This window comes from Saccostrea cucullata, unplaced genomic scaffold (assembly GCF_032062105.1).
Source record: "Saccostrea cucullata isolate Sc308-1 unplaced genomic scaffold, CSIRO_AGI_Scuc_v1 ctg2631, whole genome shotgun sequence".
Taxonomy (NCBI): domain Eukaryota; kingdom Metazoa; phylum Mollusca; class Bivalvia; order Ostreida; family Ostreidae; genus Saccostrea; species Saccostrea cuccullata.
In genome coordinates, this window is record NW_026918570.1 from 63,596 (window position 1) to 83,122 (window position 19,527).

At 31.2% G+C, this 19,527-nt stretch overlaps 2 long non-coding RNA genes across 3 annotated transcripts; one reads left to right on the plus strand and one right to left on the minus strand.

Annotated features, from left to right (window-relative positions):
* Positions 1-3,414: 3,414 nt before the first annotated feature.
* LOC134268025 (uncharacterized) lies at positions 3,415-14,454 on the minus strand. 2 transcript variants are annotated; one of them, XR_009992267.1, is made up of 3 exons: positions 14,363-14,454; positions 3,855-3,957; positions 3,415-3,585 (listed from the first exon to the last, which is right to left on the minus strand). It is a non-coding gene; the product is annotated as an uncharacterized LOC134268025 (long non-coding RNA). The 2 variants fall into 2 exon arrangements; XR_009992268.1 differs by lacking the exon at positions 14,363-14,454 and adding an exon at positions 5,657-5,703.
* LOC134267973 (uncharacterized) lies at positions 10,159-12,350 on the plus strand. Its single transcript, XR_009992261.1, has 3 exons — positions 10,159-10,201; positions 11,103-11,289; positions 11,586-12,350. It is a non-coding gene; the product is annotated as an uncharacterized LOC134267973 (long non-coding RNA).
* Positions 14,455-19,527: the final 5,073 nt, after the last annotated feature.

The window sequence follows — 19,527 nt, forward strand, 5'->3', positions numbered from 1 at the left end:
TAACAGTGTTAACGGTAAACTATGTATCGCATTGAAAAGTACATAATAGTACGTATTTTACCCACTTTGTAAGAATATTCTACAGATATAGATGAACAATAAAATGCAGAAAGAGATGACAAAGTAATTTACTGAAAAAATGCAGAAAAAACTGGTTGGTATATACAAAGAATAATAATTTTTTTTACTCAGTATCATTATAAATATATTATTGAGTATTATTTCAGATGATTACTTATCGTAGGAATAATTCGTATAATGAGTGTTCCTTTTAAACATTATGTTTAAGATTTGTCTAAAATGGGTAAAAACTCAATGAAGACAAGGATGTAGATTTATGGTTTTTGTCTACCCTTTGCTTGAAAATCCATACACTTAACCTTGGAAAATCATTGTTCAAACCTTTGATATACAATTAAATCAAAAGATCAAGATCTTGCATTTTAAGATAAGCCAAAAACTGTCATACTGTTAATTGAATGTTAATTAGATTATAGAATAAGAATTTATTATTTTTCTTCAGTAAAATAAAAAAAAAACACATTATTTTAAATGATTTTGAGTGATAACTTAATCATTATCATTGAACTTCTTTGTATACCAATTGCAGTTTTCGAGTATATATCTTAAAATATTGAAATTTTGCCTTATGTTGGTAAAACTCAATGAAACTCAGTAAAGAGAAGGTTGTTGGTTCATGACATTTGTCTGTTATTTGCTTGAATAAATTTTATTCTTTGAAAAGGTAGAACTTGGTAAAAAATTCCTGTTGCTTTATGCCGGTTAATAAAGTTATATCAAAATCTTTTTATAATATGTACAACTAAAAAAAAAAGCCCTGTTAAAATTAATCTACCTTCACTTGAGGCTACCAAGAACAGGGCCACACACACCAATACCACAGAACTTCCAATAAACATTCTGGATAAGCATGATGATAATTGTAGATATAAATTTTTATATTCTCTATTTTAGGAATGACTCTAATTCTTGGCCAAATTATTCGATTATAACCTGGTTTGGCTCAGTTAACTTTTTTTTATAATCCGCTTCGGGAATAATTTGGCCAAGAATTAGAGTCATTCCTTATAAGTTAATTTTAAAATAATTAAACAAGTGTGGGCGTAAAATGTGCTGCTTTTTATGAGTTCAAATTTGCCGCTCAATAATACATCCTTAGTAACGGAAGTGATGAGAAACAAGGGGAGGTAATAACTGATACACAGATCTAGCAGCCATGATTGTTTACATGAGGTAAGATCGAGCTACTGTTTGAAGTTAAAGGGACATTTATTAAATCTGGAATTTTCCATGAATGTTGAGGACTGGAAAAGAGGAATTGCATGGATACAGCTGGTTGTCAAGGGGGTGTGTCCCCATACCAAACCAGGTTATTGAGAAATAATTTGCGTTCCTTTTTGGAAATCAACCAACTAGAGAGACTAGAATACAAACAAAATTAAATCATTTATAATTGATGTTAGCTCATCCTACTATAGGGAATTTTATCCTGCTGACTTGGATTTCCAATATTGAAAGTACTTATCTGGAAAATTTCTCAAGGCTCCTCAAACCACTGATGGTCGTGCCATCATCATGCACCTTGATAATTTAATCTACTTATGTAATCATGAGTATTTAAGTAATTATGAGGATACAAAAGGTTTTATGCATTAAACTATGCATTCCAAAAATACATCTTAATTAAGAGCATTTTTCCTTTAATAGCTTATATTCATTAAGCGATTGGTGATTCTCATATATGTTTGAAATGGACAACCAATAAATGTCCCACCACGTGTCTTGTAGCTCCGACCAATATTTTAATGAAGGCGACCACACGCATGTTTCCTTTTTCATCTTTTGACATATTGCATTCTTTCATAAAAGTACTATTACTTCTGTCAAATATTACTTTTTTTATTTTTATGATTCATTTTCACATTTCCTCCCTCTATATATGACAAGTATAAAAGTCATGGTGTCAAAGGCTAAAAAACTTAATATGTTTGGTTACCGGTTCTTGATATACCTGGCCTTCTGAAACAAAATGCATTAAGGTAGGATTCTTCTCATATTTCTTGTATTTATAGAACAAAATCAAAGAATCAATAAGACACTTTCACTAAGTGATGGTATCAGTTAAATTAAATTTGACCGTTTTATATTAGAAGCAAGGTTAAGTAAAGGTCATTATTATTTTTTTTTGGGGGGGGGGGGCATTAAAAATTAATAAAAACTTTTGCAAATCATGCGATTCCTATTTTTATATCAAAAGAGATAATGTTTTCATTTTGCATAAAAAGATACATGCATTACCAAATGGGCTCTATAGCATGATATTAAAAATTGAACATAAATAATTTAGCTAAAATGGATTGGCTAATCCGAACTTATTTTCTCTATTTTCTTAAATTTTTAAGAGATATTAGTTATTTTTATATTCAATAAAGTTGCCATATGAAGAAACACGATACAAAAACAAATAGTTTTGATCCATTACCAAGAGAGATAATCACATTTTAGGGATGTTTGGCTGAAATATATACGTAATAAGATTGGAAGCAATCATAATTGTTGTTTGTTTGGTAAATCATATTAATTTGAAATGTTTTAAAACTTTAGTCTACTGTACTATATTAATCAACTTGATTTTCGTAAATTTTAGGATATATACCAGAACACTCCAAACGATTATCACATCTGGGAAGGGGCTATCCTTTAAAGATACTCCGAAATCTAATGACAGCCTCATTACATTACAAGTATGAACTTTGCTTCGCCTATGAGTGCAATATTCTGGACATGATAGGAAGAAGATTATATTTTTATTACCTTATTTTAAAATTATAGCACAGATTTCTATGTCTTTTTTGAAAGAAAGGTACCACACAGATATCAAAAATATATGATGAGAGAAAAATAATTAGGTTTTGAATACACTATATCAGATCAGAAGGGTCTGGAAAAGGGCAACGTACGGTATTCAGCTGAACTGGACACATTTCAAGACTTTAATTTCTTTGTTAATGTAAAGAGGAAATTATTTTATCGTATTTACAACGCTATTAGATATTCTGAACACATTTTCATAAACATTAAAAATGAAAATTAACCATTGAAATGAACTAGATGCCTGTGAAAAATATTTTTTTTTTTTTAAAAGTTAATTTGAGTTAATTGCTCTATTTCTTCTTCCACAAATAATTAAATTCATCCATGTTTATATGCATTGGCAAAATGCCACTGTGATGGTATCAGTTAAAAATTTTTAATGCCCCCCCCCAAAAAAAATAATAATGACCTTTACTTAACCTTGCTTCTAATATAAAACGGTCAAATTTAATTTAACTGATACCATATATAAAAGCAGAAAACACACACACACAAGTATCTATAAATATAATTAGAACATTACTTTTTGTTACTTTTTATTACACAAGGAAATTTACTTTCACAGACATAAGAGACCTAAACACCATTCTATAGGTCCCTGCTGCTGACTTTTCTGTAAAGTGTTGTCTCCGTTATGTTCAGTAGGGTCTGTAGCAAGGACATGATCCCCTACAAGCCAAGGGGACCCCGCTGTTGATATGCAAAATAATGTTAAATCTTTTCCAAAATTGTTTTCAACATGAAAATGTTTTCAAAAAGATTTTCTTTTTTTTTCGATACTTTGTTCTGTTGAAACGTTTTTGATCGTGCAAACCAGAATTATGCCAATTTTTCAAAGTAAGGAAATTGATCCTAACAATTAAAGTTTTTTCTATAAAGTGAATTAGATCTTTAATAAATAATATAGAAATACAACGTTTTAAAAGTGTTAAAATATTGTGCTAATTTTTGTAACATACGCGCATCCCAGACATCCAGCATTGGTGTACGTCACTCCATCTACACCACACACAGGATCAACATATTGAGCACAGGCACATCCTCCATTGCCTATATACCACCCTAAAACGGAATTGAACAATTAAATGCAAATAAAGCATTTCAAATGATACCCAAACGTTTTGATTAAAAACAAAAAGTAGAATTCTTAAAATTCTATTCCGTAATTAATGGATAAAAAATAAACTTTTTCACTAGTAAGACCAGGTTTTAATTAAACAATCCTTAACTGTGTTAACGGTAAACTATGTACCGCATTGAAAATTACAAAATAGTACGTATTTTACCCACTTTATAAGAATATTTTACAGATATAGATGAACAATGAAATGCAGAAACAGATGACAAAGTAACTTACTGAAAAAATGCAGAAAAAACTGGTTGGTATATACAAAGAAGAATAATTTTTTTTTTACTCAGTATCATTATAAATATATTATTGAGTATTATTTCAGATGATTACTTATCATGGGACTAATTCGTATAATGAGCGTTCTTTTTGAACAGTATGCTTAAGATTTGTCTAAAATGGGTAAAAACTCAACGAAGAAAGGGATGTTGATTTATGACTTTTGTCTACCCCTTGCTTGATAATTCATACACTTAACCTTGGAAAATCATTATTCATACCTTTTAAAGAAAATTAAATCAAAAGATCAAGATCTTGCATTTTAAGATAAGCCGAAAATTTTCATAGTGTAAATTGTATGTTAATTAGATTTTAATCTATAAAACATAAGAAACTGACAATATTTCTCTGTTGATTCAGGCGTGTGTAAAATATTTATTCATGAATACTTGATGTGGCAGTGCTCTATTTGACACAAACAGATAGCAAGGTTGGACATTAATAGATCATTTACATTAATAGGTCATTGTTTAAAAAATGAGTCAAAATATATAACAATTCAGAACACCTAACACAATTAAACTCTGTGTAATATGATCAAAAACGTGTAGCAAAAACCATCGGTATAACTATGTTACAGTTTTACAACACTTCTTTTATTTTGCTTCATTGTTCCTTGCTAACTCATCTATTTTGTATTTAGAATAAGTAGTTATTTTTTTCCTTAAGTAAAACTGAAATAAAATTAAGACTTATTTTAAATGATAACTTAATAATTATCATTGAACTTCTTTGTATACCAATTGCAGTTTTCGAGTATATCTTAAAATATTGAAATTTTGCCTTAAGTTGGTAAAACTCAATGAAAATCTGTGAAGAGAAGATTGTTGGCTCATGACATTTGTCTATTCTTTGCTTGAATTAGGGAATAACTATCTTCTAATTTGGTATTTGCGACCGTTAATGTTGATTTAACGGTCGCAAACTGAGTTTTACCGGCGACGCGGCGACCGTTAAATCAGCATTAACGGTCGCAAATACCAAATTAGAAGTTGAGTTATTCCCATTTTAATGCAATCCATGCATTTTGTTTGTTGTTTACGTCTTATTTTGTTGAATTTTGTTACATGAAATACGTCACGGAGCATTGTATTTTTGCGTCGCTCTATTATGACGTCACAATGAAAAAGCTTTCAGCTCGTTAATGCTCGTTTTACTGCTTCAAACATCAGTGCATTAGCCAATCAAAGAGTGTTTTACAAAACAATTGCATTAGAATAAATGTTATTCTTTGAAACGGTAGAACTTGGTGAAAAATTCCTGTTGCTTTATGCCGGTTAATAAAGTTATATCACAATCTTTTAATAATGTGTACAACTAAAAAAAGAAAAAACCCTATTATTATTGACCTACCTTCACTTGGGGCTACCAAGAACAGGGCCACGCATACCAATACGAAGGCACTTCCACCAAACATTCTGGATAAGTTCTGATGATAATTGTAGACATAAATTTTAATATTCCCTATTTATAATTGATGTTAGCTCCTCCTACTACAGGGAATTTATTTAGCTGATTTGAATTTCCAATATTGAAAGTACCTATTCGGAAAATTTGTCTAGGCTCCTCAAACCACTGATGGTCGTGTCATCATCATTCACCTTGATAATTAAATCTACTTATGTAATTATGAGTACTTATGTAATTATGAGGATACAAAAGGTTCTGTACATTAAAATATGCTTTCCAAAAAAACATCGTAATTAAGAGCATTATTCTTTTAATAGCTTATATTCATGACGCGATTGGTGATTCTAATACATGTTTGATATGGACAACAAATTAATGTTCCACCACGTGCTTTAAGATCTGACCGGCATTTTAATGAAGGCGACCAACACGCATGTTTCCTTTTTCATCTTTTGACATATTGCATTGTTTCATCCAGGTACTGTTTCTTCCGTCAAATATTACTTTAAATTTCATTTTCACATTTCCTCCCCCTCTCTCTCTCTCTCTCTCTCTCTCTCTCTCTCTCTCTCTCTCTCTCTCTCTCTCTCTCTCTCTCTCTACATGATATATGATAAGTATTTAAGTCATTGTGGCCTTCTGAATCAAAATGCATTGAGGTAGGATTCTTCTCATATTTCTTGTATTTATAGGTCAAAATCAAAAAACAATAAGACACTTTCACAAAGTTATGGTATCAGTTATATTAAATTTGACCGTTTTATATTAGAAGCATGGTCAAGTAAAGGGTCATTATCTTTTTTTAGGGGGAGGGGACATTAAATAAAAAAAAAATGTTGCAAATCATGTGATTCCTATTTCTATTTCAAAAGAGTTAATGTTTTCATTTTGCATAAAAAGATATTACCGAATAGTGTCTATAACGTAATGTTAAAAATTGAACATAAATAATTTAACTAATCTGAATTGGCTAATCCGAATTTATTTTCTCTTTTTTTCTGAAAATTTCAGGATATATTAGTTATTTTATATTTAATAAAGTAGTCAAATGAAGATACATGATAAAAAACAAAAATTTTGATCCATTACCAAGAGAGATAGACACTTTTACGGATGTTTGGTGGAAATATATACGTAATTAGATTGGAAGCTTTAAAGGCAATCAAAATTGTTGTTTGTTTGGTAAATTATATTAATTTGAAATGTTCAAAAACTTTAGTCTACTTTACCATATTAATCAACTTGATTTTCGTAAATCTTAGAATATATACCATAGCACTCCAAACGATTACTATATCTGTTTTAGGGGAGCGGTTATCCCCAAAAGATCCTCCGAAACCTAATGACAGCCTCATAACATATCAAGTATGAACTTTGCTTCGCCTGTGAATGCTAGAAAGTGCAATATTCTGGACTTAAGGTATGACAAAAGACCCATTGATTCTATTTTAACCAATTTCTTAAAAAGTACCGGAGAAAAAAAGAATTATATTACTATTTTGACAACAATGAATGATCCCTGTAGGAAAAATAACAAGTTTTGGCATGTTTGTGTCATATTTTGTAAAAAAAAAAAAAAATCGGGGAATCCTATATATTGGTCACTTGGGGGCTTACATTTTGGTCTGTATTTATGCCATCTAAGTGCAATAAACAAGCATGTAACAGTCTATTACAAAATGCAGTGTAACTTTTGTTCCATAAATAGTAAAGGGCTGATATTTGGACACGTATATAGGGAGTGTCCATTCTTTATGTACTACAAATGTCAAGGTCATATCAAGAGGTCAAAGGTCAAATATTGTGACGTCATCTACTGAATCTTTAAGTTTTTTGGCCATTGAAATTTTTTAATCGCCAAAATATCTGAAACCACAGATTCGATTTTCTTTATTTTTACACATTTTATTCTAGGACCCATTTGCATTGTTCTGTTGAATTTTTTTTGTAAAAATTTAATTATACATTTTCTCTTAAGAACACTAAATTTGTCGGATATTTACATGTGAATTTTCAATCCCGATGCTGTGTATGTTCTATTTTTACTTAATATCTTACTCAAATTTTCAAGTATCAATTTGACTTACTGGTTTAAAGTATCAAAAGGTTATCTTTTTAAAAAGTATTACACAAATTTGCAATAGATCAATTAATTATTCTAATTAAGGCTCATTCTCAAGTCGAATGTCTGATTTCACAATCTTCTTACAGGGGTCTGATAGGCCATATTTCAGACTATGTGGGCAAAAAATGTGTGGTTGAATTTCTTTCATATCATATATAAAGAGAGATTTTGTATCTTAGAACAAAATAGCAAAGTTTCAGAATAATTGAATATAAGGAAAATTTTGGCCTATCTATTGGGTCCTACCTTAATAGGAAGAAAATGGATATTTTTATTACCGGTACCTTTTTTTCAAAATTATGGCACAGATTTTTATGTCTTTTTGCAAGAAGTGTACCACACAGATATCAAAATATATAAAGAGAGAAAAAATAATTAGGTTTTGAATAAATGATATCATATCAGAAGGGCCTGGAAATGGGCAACGTACGGTATTCATCTAAACTGGACACATTCCAAGACTTTAATTTCTTTGTAAATGAAAAAAGGAAATTATTCTGTCGTATTAACAACGTTATTTAGATATTCTGAACACATTTTAAAAAACATTGAAAATGAAAATTAACCATAGAAATGAACTAGATACCTGTGAACTTTACTTTTTTTTTTAAAGTAAATTTTTGAGTTGATCGCTATATTTCTTCTTACACAAATAATTAAATTCATCCATGTTTATATGTATTGGCAAAATGCCATTGTGAAATATACATAAATTTTATTACAAAGTACGAGAATCATGCATTCCGACTCTTGCAAGTTAACAACATGTTATCTTACAATTTGTAACAATCAAATCATTAAGCTGAACAAGACAACTTAATAGAACAATAAGTAACCTTTTACTCCACTGAAACATGCTTACAAAAATCATTTTAAGCATAAAGTGATTTTAGAGACGGCGTCTGATGTTATGTAATAGATTCAAATGTCTTGTTTAGAACATGGTATCACCGTATCAAATGACATTGATAACTATTAATGAGATAGAATTGCCCTGTACTTTTTATAAAATTTGAAGCGATGTTAATGTTATTCTAGTAACATTTTGGAAATAATGTAGATTACAAATCAACAATCACCATTGAAAAAATGCATAAATAATTATTCATCAGGATTAGTAAATACATAGATAAAGTAATTAAGATTGCAAATCAATTTCATGAATTAATGAAAAGTTTTATATTTTACTAAAATGAACACTTAATAAACTTATAAGTTTTCAACTTTATACACAATCATTCTCCAGGATAAATTAAAGTCCAGGCTTTTGATTTAAGAGCCTGTCTACGAGAAAACCATGCAGATATATAGAAAAATGCTCTGGTAGGCAGTCTCAAGAACAAGCTAATTTTCATTATTAACTTAAAGGACACCCATTGAGAGTCAGAAATATGTTGTTTATTTTTGCATCGGTTGTTTCTATTTTTAGTAACAGCCAATAATTCATTTTGGTCAATATTCAAGGGAAAATGCAAAAAAAAATTGTGAAAAAACGACCATTTTTATATTTAAAAGTAAAAAAGAAAAAGAAATATATTTAAAAAAGGGCAATGTTCTCTCACAGAACTGAGTCATAAGATTAAGTTGGAATCAAAATTTTTGTAATACCCCTGTATCAAAGGCTGCCCCAAGAGCACAAATATTGGCATGGTGCCAAGAAATGATAATGATTCATTTTTTGTCAATATTCAAGGATATATTTCTTAGAACGTGACGCTTCTTTTTTCAAAATTTTGTTCATTTAAAAATCTCTAAGATATTATCTCAACAATATATAAAATCCACCTTTGGACTCTCAAGAACATAAAAGTTACATCGTAATAAAATCATCTCAAATTCAAATGATGGAAAAAATGGTGATTTTATAAGTTTAACTTTTACAGTAATTTAAATGAATTTTGTGCAATGTATTTACAAATATAAACAATAAAAATTATTTTTAATTTTATACAAGCTATAAATCAATTTCCCCCTGCTTTTTATGTGAAAAAAACGTATTTTACAGTTATTTTAGATTTTGTAAGAATTATCTCCCCTGTTGCACTCTTCTGTAGAGAAGGTAGATAATGATTATGTTTATGAAGATATGTCTGTCATTTAATCGTTTTAGGCATGCATTATGTTTGGTTTTAAGAAAATTGTCCTTCCTGTGAATTTAATTTGTTACATATCATGTGCTAGTAGCCATAAAATATTATGAAATCCATCGGGATCGATGTACGGTTCCGTAACCACGTGTAAACATTATGGCTTCCTGCGACGTTTTGTACTATGATTCTGACAGCGAACATTCATTTCGTAGCGAGATGGATGTAGTGATGATGATACCGAATCAACAACGTTTGAATTTGAAAGTGAAACAGGTACATGTAGTTGGATCTTATAATACTATGTACATTATAAAAAGGCTTATTGATATGTAAAAAATAAATAAATAAACAATGTTGATGGGGACTTGATTAATTACGAGAGAAGATTTTTTACAAGACAATATCAGGTCTGGTACAATCACTAGATTTAGCTACGTAGCTTGATTTACCTACTTTAGCTTTATTTAGCTACCTGAAGTAGTTTTATTTAGCTACCAAAGTTATTTATTTCTATGAAAAAAATCTACCTACGTAGCTAAATCTAGTGATTGTACTGGACCTGAATATATACCTAGCAAACATGTCAAGAGAAATTTAAGGTTGGTACATGTACATGAAGCAATAAAAATATCTGTATAAATTCAACAATATTGCAAAATACATACATGTATGCAACATATTCACATCTGCTGAATTATAAATAGCATAGAGATCTAAGTAGCCTTTGTGGGGTTATGAAGAGGGAAGGAAAATTTGAATAGGTCCAGGGTTTTCAAAGACTGTTTACTAATAGGGTAAATTAAGAATTGGATAGGTGGGTCTTCACTGTCAGTTAAATCACCATAATTGCCTCATATGCAGGATGCATGATTATAAAGAATCTCATTAAACACAATATTTTTTTCAGATATTTATGAGATGTCATGAAAATAGCTACAGTTATGATTTTTGGCTTCATGGAATAGTAGAATTTTCTTTATGGAAGATCACATTTATTTGGGAAAAAGAGTTGTCAAATACTTGTGCAGACTGCAGACTTTTCAAATTCAAAGGGCACCATGTGTTCCTTGACAGGTTTGTGTTTAAAACAACTGATATTATAAATATAAGACTGGGAATTTGTACTTTGTAAAGAAAATTTCATTTCATTCTTATATTTCTCGTGCAATTTCAGATTATTCATATTCATTTCCTTAGATAGGGCTGGGCTTTACAATGGGATTTTCAGCTGTTGAGCTTTAAAGAATTACTATGTAGGGTTTCCAATGTAATTTTGTGAACAGAATCCAGAAATAAGAAGAGGAGGGACAATGCAGTTGCAGCATGAGCATGACCAATTACTTGCCACTGCTGAGAAAATGGTAAAGATAATAGTATAATACTATAGTATAGGAATTGCCTTGTCTGTCTGTCAATTTGCTGTATGCATTTTTCCCTATTCTGTTACTTTACTTCAAGAAGATAAGAGGCTCTTGTTTTTTTTCAAAGATAGCCAGAAGAATTTGTGAATAATCTTACCCAAGTCATTTGATGACATTTTCTTAAATTGGAAAATATAAATGTAGCATTATCATAAACATGACATTCATTTAAAAAATCTTAGAATATGTCAAGTATGGTTTATTTCAATTTAATCTGAAAACTGTCCTTTTCACAGGTACATGCTTTGAGTACTACTCTTGTGTATTTGGAGACAGTCCAGTTGTTCTTTAAACCAGGAGTGGAAATTTCAGTGCTTGTTAAATTTTCTCCAGAACTTATTGGATGCTACATAGGAAGAAAATGGGGTCATACTGAACAGAATAGTTTGGATACACCTTATAGATTTTGAAAGCTTGAGACCTCAAGATCAACCCAAATGGTGTACCGAACATGAAGAAAAAAAGACAGTTTATATTTGAAGAAGGTTGCGTAGTGACCAATATTTCAGGGTATTTCATATATATTAACTTGTACGATTTTATTGGTACATGTACTTCAACATTATTAACATCTTAATATTTAACATGTATCAGGTTTCACTTGCAAGAATACACAAAATTTCAGAGTAAATTTTCAGTGTTTGTTTGTTAGATAAGGTCAAAGATCAAGGTCAACAGTGCTTTTGTTTTACCAAATATAACACTATTATAAAGACTAATTTCCTGTATACAGGTATAGCAAATAATTCATAATATGACTTGGGAAGCTGTGACTTTTTTCTTTTAAATCTTATCTTAATTTAGAATAATGATGTATACTTAAGCAAGTAGAATTTTTTCAAGCATACAAAATTTCAAGGTCATTTTAATTTTGGAAGTGAATATAAAATATCAGGAAGCAGTCAAGCATTGTAATTTTTGTTGTTGTTAGTTATTGAGTAATATTCAAATTTTAATCTGCAATGAAATTAAAAATTAGAAATGTCCTAATTTGTTGATTTTAAAAACATGGTGTTCATTCATTTTGAGTTTGTTGCCATGACAATATTTCTGTCAAGAAAATGGCTCTGATATTCCTTTTTGTTCAGTTTGACTTATGACCTTTGACATTATGACCTCAAAATCTAGAGGGGTTCTCTACTTTTCAAGAAGCCAGTATACTAAATTTGATGTCTGTGAAGCAATGGGTACTCAAGATTTTGAATGATTAAAATCTACATTCTGGTATATCTAGAGAATTGTAACCCTTGACCTTTGACCTTGTGAACTCCAATTTAAAAGGGGCCATCTACTTATTTGTAAGTACCAGTGTACTGTAGTACTGTGTTTATTATCTATTGAGCAAATTTATTTTTTTCTTCTAAGATTAGAGAGAACACACTTGGTCTATTGACTGACAAACAGTGCTAAGCAGTATGTGAATATCACCCTTTTCAAAGCACTGTAAAATAATACAGTTCAGGTACACCCCCCCCCCCCCCCCATTAACCCCATTTAACCCCTAAGAAATAATTAAATTGATTAAGAACAAAAATGTACAACATACTGGTATTTTTCAAAAGCAAAATTTAAATTTTTGAAAATATTTAACTAAGCAAAAAACTCCTGCTGAAGTTCAAGGATGAGATAATTTGAAAAATTGAAAAAAAAATGTACAACTTGAAGTAAAAAGTACAGCCAAAAATTTGAGAGTCCAAAGACAGATTTTTTATACAATGTAGAAAGACATGTTGTCTAATAATTGGTATATGATTGAGTTAATTCTAAGCGTCACTTTCTGAGTTATAGGTTTTGGAAAAGTGAGTATTTTCACCAGTTTTCAAAAATCTGGAAATATGCCAGATTTGTGACCTTTTTGCACTTAAACGGGGGAAAAGTTTGTGATTATGAAAAATTTTCTGAAACAAGTGTATCTTGTTACTTTCAACCATATAGGGATATTTTATATCATTATTAAATAAAATGCTGAATTTTTGAATATAAAATCCTATGAAATTCCTGTTTTCAACCTGTGTAAGGACCAAGAATTCTATTTTAGTAACAATGTCGATTTACTCCCTTAAGTGAGACCACACTGAAAAAAATTTTGTGGCAAAATATTTCATATTATAGAAGAAATTTACACACAAAATATGAAGTTGATCAGAGAACCTTGCTCCCATAACCTTTTGCATGGTTTTCTCGTAGACATGCTCTTAATTGAAAGCTGCTTTTTCAATAAAAATGGAACACGTACATTTACTTATTTTGTCGTTGGTCATTTGCAAAATTATCATGTTAAAACATTCTGATTGTACACACAAGTTTTTGCATAAAAACGTCATTTTTGACCCCCGTTTGACCCCAAAGGCAAATTGAAATTCCAAAACCTTACTGCACATCTACATGACACCATCAACCATCTCCTAAAAGGTGATTAGGCCTACAGAAGAAAAGTGTGACAGACTGACAAACGGACGGACAGACGTACGGACAGACATGAGTAACAACAATATACGTGAACTTTCTTTAGAAAGTGCGGGGATAACAATTAAAATATGTAGAGTCAAATCAAAAAATATTCTACTACTTTGGAGCCACGAGATCATTTATCATTTCAGGTACAGGGATTGGCTAGGGAGATCGGACCCTCGCCCCTGTAACTTAGAATTATTTAGATAGGACTGTATACTGAAGCAAATAAAGATGACTTTGGACGTAATCCCCCTAGAAAACATGAACCCCATTATCATTACTTTTATTATATTTATTTGTTTTTTTTTCTTTGCTTCTCAGGAAATTCTGGGCTGGATTTTTTTGACTGAAGTGTGGAACCCTGTCCCCCCTTCCAGATAAAGATATTCTGGATCTGCGCCTGTAACTGAATGTCACGTCGACAGCTGGAGATAACTTCAGAATGTGAAATTTGTCTACTGTGGCATGCGATGATCTTTGTCCCTTTTTGAACTTTAACATAACCATGTGCATTTCGGGTTTTTTTTTTACTCCAATCTATGCATAAACTTGTACTTACCGACTGTCATAGGCCCTGTCAATTCCATGAAATATAATCCAAATAAAAAACAAAGTGAATTATTTCAACTGATACATACACACCACACTGCACAATCAGCATGTGCTATCTCATTCGGAAAACCTTGGATGATTCCATCGCCTTCATCAGATAAAGTACGAATCGGCCGAGGTGTGCCGAGTGGTGCTATCTAAAAATGATAATGGGTGACGTAAACCCAATGTGTTATAGAAATTATAAAAAGTTTTCACATGCATCTATATTACAAAAATAAAAATTAAATCATCATAACAAATAATGTTTTAACATAACTTTGCTATCTAGGCCTATTTCAGAAAACGGGTGTGCGTGTGTGTGTGTAGGGGGTGGGTGACAAAATTGTTTGGGTTGGATTTTCAATGTCTTTTTTTTTTGCCGGACCAAATACTACAAATGTAAAAAAAAAATTGCAAATTTTGATAAATTCATGAAAAAAGCTTTTTACTAGACGTAAAATAATATTATTTGATGTTGTTGAGAAAATAAATTTAAAAAGTGCCATTATTATGGGCAAAAAACTTACGAAAATCTAATTTATATCACTAATTAAATTCTGTTATTTCAGACTTGTAATGAATTAAGCATATGAAATATATATAAGATGCTCATTGATCACCTGACAATTTTATGCTCGATTTGGCGAATACATGTACTGGGTAATCTTGGAATTATATCGACTTTTTCCTTGGAAAGCCCAATATGAAGGAGTGTGTATGTAGAGGCAAACACCTTAGTACGGGTATTACATGTACATGTATTTTCTCATGACAGCATCTAGTACGTTTTTCTGTGATCGCTATCGGAAATGTGTTTATATGCATGAATATTCAAGAAACACAATGCTTGGACTAAGAGCAAGCTAGTGTACACAACATTGAATTTATAACCGAATCTAAGACCAGGAAACTTATTTTCAAAATAATTAATTAATAAATCAAAAACGATTTCAATTTTCGATATATTTAAGTAAAAATTATGATAGAAAAGTTAGCAAGGATGTGATGGCAATGTCAGTGACAACTTTTTTGAAATATCAGATCGTTGCACATGTTTGTAGAAGAAATATATTACAATTGTAAATTAACTGAAAATGCAAAAGGTCCATTATTCTCACAAAACACATTTTATTGCTTTTGCAATTTTAATCTTTTTCAGATGTTTGATTCTAAGAATGATAAGAATGAAATGAATTTGAAGATAACGACTGATAGATTGTATGTGGTTTTACGCCCGAATGGAAAATACTTCACTTATATAGAGACGTCACCATAAACTGGGGAAGGGCTTGAAATTTTGAACTGTACTCGCCACTTATTGTCATTGAGCACGACGGATCTTTATCGTACCAACATCTACCGTGACGAGAAGCTCTGTTCCTAAGGTCTCATTTCAAGGACCCACAACTTTCATTTAAAGGAGCCGAGCACATAATGAAGGAGCATTTGCTAACTTACATGCAGGATGGGCGCGGCCGAGATTCGAAATCACGACCTTCTGAACACGGATCCGGAGCGAACGCTCTACCGACTGGGCTAGCTACCGTGAGAGAATGAAGATGATAAAAGTTCATTCAAAAAATACAAAAAAAGGTATTTTAAGGACAGACGAGACGTTCCTTAATAATAGATAAATTTTTCTAGGAGTTTGTCATTGAAGTATTGCTACTTAAACATCTTTACTCCCAAAAAATTGAGGTACCTTACCAGGCATTTCTGCAAGATACCAGGAGTAGTTTTTCTTATATAATCCTTTGGAGACGAAAAATAATTTTCCAATTTCGAATGTTTAAGTGTTTGGATTTTTAAAAAACGTTTAGAAACTGGTTTAGAAATCAGAATGTTATTAAAATTTAAAATATTTTTCATACATTACGAAGATATACAAAACAGATTTTGAGGAACGTCTCGTCTGACCTTAATATGTTCCAGGCCAATGCACTTACTATATATGTTCATGAATTATCATCTGTGTTCCATGTTTTCCTTTAAATTATCATTTTCAGGTTTAAAGAAAGTGTTTTACATTCAGTTTAATGATAAGAATTTGAATATCTTTGCTGTTGATTTAGGATTTAAGATTTCAAACCATTATAGATTATTGACAGATAAACTGATGTTACAAGCATTTCAATTACATAGGTTAAAGCCAGTATTTCTAAAATTCGATGGTCGTTATAATGACTGTATTAGCAGAAATATAAAAGCATTGGATCTTGTTTTGTCTGACTTGTTCATACTAATTGTAGGACCTTTTGAATTTGAATTTTACCACGGGATATTCTAACTGATAAATACTTCGGTTTCAGTTTAAAATATCTTTGACAATTCTTTTCCAGATTTTATGTCTTTGATTTCCAGTTTTTTCTGCAAAATAAATAAACTTAATATTTGATAACAGAAACTTCTTTATACAATAAAATTGAGGAACATTTGATTCAAAAACTTCAAACATAATAGTGTTGAATGAACACTATGCGGATAATAATATACAGAAAATAAATTTTTGTTAAAAGCAATGTAGGTCATCAATATCTTTATAAACTTTTAAACTCGCCTTTAGGCTCGTTTTTTTAGATATTTTTTTAATATCTACGCTCTTTTCATCCCAAAAGATCTGTTTAAAACGTGAATTTTGGTTGTGCCCCCCCCCCCCCCCCCCCCCCTATGCGTCATGTGAAAAAATATCCATAAAATGAATTTTGATATAATATTAAGAAACCAAAATGTCAATGTTAAAAAGATTTGTATATCTGCATATTTCGTATTTTGTATTTAATAATATGACGCCAAATATAAAAGATATGGGTACTTCACATTACTTTTGGATCAACCCTTGTGCCACTTAAAATACTAAATATGAACTATTGAATTAATAATCTTCCTGTTTTCACCGAATATGATGTTATTCTAACAGATTGTCGTTGACACCACCGACACGTTGGACACATATGTAGGGAAACAAAAGTTTGAATGAATCTACTGAATGGATTGAAAATGTTTACACAACGTCTTAACTTTTTAGTTTTTCATATATAAGTTGATTAAATTTTAAAAAATGACCTGACTGTATGTTAGTAATTTTCGTTTAACATGTTTAAAACGTGTTTTCTTTTTACATAAACAATGTTAGTTATTAGAGACTGTGAATGAACCAAGTTGTCTTATCATGTGTCCTTCATCCATTTCAGTGAAAGATTTTTAAGGAAGTGCGCATGCCAATAATATCCCCCATAATCTAACATAATAAGGAATCGTTTTAAAAGTTTTACCGGAAAGTAGGATTCGTCTACAGTAGGACAGAAAAGAATAACATAGCAAGAAATCATTTAAGGACATCATCATAGAAGAAATTCGCACGATTTTAATTTTATTGCAAAAAAGGGTTTTTGGTATTATGAACTATAGGGTGAGTCCTCACTTTCCTTCTTTCTTTTGAATCTTTTTGAATTGTCAGAATAATATCTTAGGTGAAAATTTTTTTAAACTGAAATATTTAAAATATAATACACACACGTGCTTGCTTAATTTTCTGTTCATAATTTTCTGAAGACGTACCCTCTCGTATATACACATGCACTAAAGACATAGCCTTTTCCGTCTTACATATTTTATCACACCGAGACAACAATATCAGCCAGAGGGCCTAAGGCCCGAGGGCTGATGTAGGACGAGGAGATTGCTCGTCTCACCATTATAATATTCACTACAACATGGACAGGTTATCACACTCATTTGAAACATTTTGTGTATCACACTATATATTGGCGCTCTCTGTAAATCTGCAGCCGTTTCAGTTATACAAAAGTTCCTTCAGTTACTTACAGGTTCCGCAGCAATGGGGGGAAACCAGGATATCTTTGTGATGAAATGTTATGTAACTAGATTTCATAATGTTTTATTTTAGCTGATTTCCCCTTTGTTTGTGATCCAATATTCCTTCATTTGTTATTTGTAATAAATGACTGATTTCATTCTCAGATAATTGTCCTGTTGTATATGTCAGTTTAAGCAAAAACAAGCTTCGCTGAGCTGTTTGGATGAAAATGGTTCGAGACAAAAAGGATTTTTACATTTAGTTATTGAATTGTTTCCTTCAAAATTAGAGTGATATTTGAGTTTTCTCAGGTTTTTGGATTTACGCCTACTTGATATAAATTGTATGGTTTTATAAACTCTCTTTGTTGTCTGCTCCTCTTTGAGAATCGGTTTCAGTTGGTAAACAATGGAGTTGGTGTTCTGGTTCTAGGGATTATGATTGATTGATTGTATAATGTTTAACGTCCCTCTCCAGAATATTTCACCGATATGGAGACGTCACCATTGCCGGTGAAGGGCTGCAAATTTAGGCCTATGCTCGGCACTCAGGGCCATTGAGCAGGGAGGGATCTTTCTCGTGCCACACCTGCTGTGACACGGGGCCTCGGTTTATACGGTCTCATCCGAAGGACCGCCCCATTTAGTCGCCTTTTACGACAAGCAAGGGGGTACTGAGGACCTATTCTAACCCGGATACCCACGGGATTATGTGTGTGTTCAAAGGGAATAACTCATATACAAATTATTTCCATTTAGATTTAAAATCATTGGCTATATCTCTCCCCATAACGTTATGAGTTGTTAGTGTAGTGTGAATTCTAGGTAACCTAGGGTAGGTGTTACATATGTCGGTGCAACTGTTGTTCCTATTGCAGTTTCTTCAGTTTGTAAGAAATGACATTTCAAAAAATTCAAAATAAAAATTCCAAATTTTTGTCTGAACATCTCTCAGACTGCCGTGTGCATTCTTTTAATAGTTCAGATTTCGACTTCACCAGAACCACTCGACCAACTTCAACCAAAGTTGTATATATCCTGGGGTGAAAGAACTCCAGTACTATTTACTTGAAGAACCATGTAATATTTACAGGGGAAACAACCGAAGAATCCATATCTTTTTAAATTTCTAACCACAGGAACCACCATTTGTGAGGAATTTTCTATCCAACGCATTTTAATAACGAGCTTTTTTGCTCTAAATTGAGTTGAATATTTTCATTTTTGTAAAATAATGTCTCTGTTGGCCAAACTTTGTAAAGCTGCTATGTTGACAGGTGAGTCGGATGAAAGAAGAGTGGAAAAAAGTCATAA